This window comes from Propithecus coquereli, unplaced genomic scaffold (assembly GCF_000956105.1).
Source record: "Propithecus coquereli isolate 6110/MARCELLA unplaced genomic scaffold, Pcoq_1.0 Scaffold115, whole genome shotgun sequence".
NCBI lineage: Eukaryota > Metazoa > Chordata > Mammalia > Primates > Indriidae > Propithecus > Propithecus coquereli.
In genome coordinates, this window is record NW_012135525.1 from 6,229,911 (window position 1) to 6,231,000 (window position 1,090).

The following is a 1,090-nucleotide window of genomic DNA, read 5'->3' on the forward strand; positions in this document are numbered from 1 at the left end:
GTGAAGCCCAAACATCACTGCTCAGCTTACCACTTTTTGTTTCCTCTTAGTTTTGACTGCCTGTGAATTTCCTTTTTTTGCTTGAGAGCTCAGATATGAATCTAAGAAAATATTTGTTATATTTTACTCTACGTTTCTAGATAGAAGGGTTTTTTGGATTATCTTATCTGGCATGTTGCAGTAAACACCAGTCCCACTACTTTTTAAAAATATTTAAAGTAATAATAGAAAGTTTACCTCTCCACTCTCTCATTTTTATCTCAGAATTAAACTATGAAGTTTTAAATGCATATTTGTAATTTTTCCTGTGTTTTTTACAGAAGCGATACACTCAGGTGTATCTTACTTAATTTCATGAACCTGCTGTACATATATGTATGCAATATACCTTTTATCTTTTTCTCTTATAAATATATCATGGATTTGTTTAGATCAGTACATAGAGATCTACTTTATTCCTCCATCTTGTAATTAGATCATTATAAACGCTCTGCCTTCATGGTTTTTGTGCCAGGAATGGAGGAATATTAAGGTATACTTGCTTTTAATTACCTTGGCCCAGAAGTGATTAATATCAATTCTACTCACATTTCAGCAGGGGAGTCTGAGAAATATAATGTATCACATGGATATTTGGTGAGTCTGCCACACTTTTGAGTTTATTCTGTAGAATTGTTGCATACAATTACCTGACATGAGTATGACTTAACATATAAAATTAGATTCTAATACTAAACTTTCATAAGCATTTTACACCAGTAAACTTTAATGGTCTTACATAATTAGGTAGAGTATATTTAGAGAGAGTTCATTGGATAAAATGTCTTACAAGTAGTTTTTAAAACAAAAATATTTTGTTTTTCAGGAAAAATACTAGAACCTGGTTCTGGGATATTTGAAATTTCTGGTATCTTCTAGAATTATTAATGGTTATAAATCAAGAAATTAAATGAGCAGTAATTAGACTTACAATGTGTTGAAGGATACTTTTTTTTTTTTTTGAGACAGAGTCTCGCTTTGTTGCCCTGGCTAGAGTGAGTGCCGTGGCGTCAGCCTAGCTCACAGCAACCTCAAACTCCTGGGCTCAAGC

The 1,090-nt window shown here is 32.5% G+C and overlaps 1 protein-coding gene across 1 annotated transcript in view; it reads left to right on the top strand.

Annotated features, from left to right (window-relative positions):
* IPMK (inositol polyphosphate multikinase) overlaps nucleotides 1-1,090 on the top strand; it is a 51,384-nt gene that overhangs the window by 23,360 nt on the left and 26,934 nt on the right. The window lies entirely within an intron of this gene.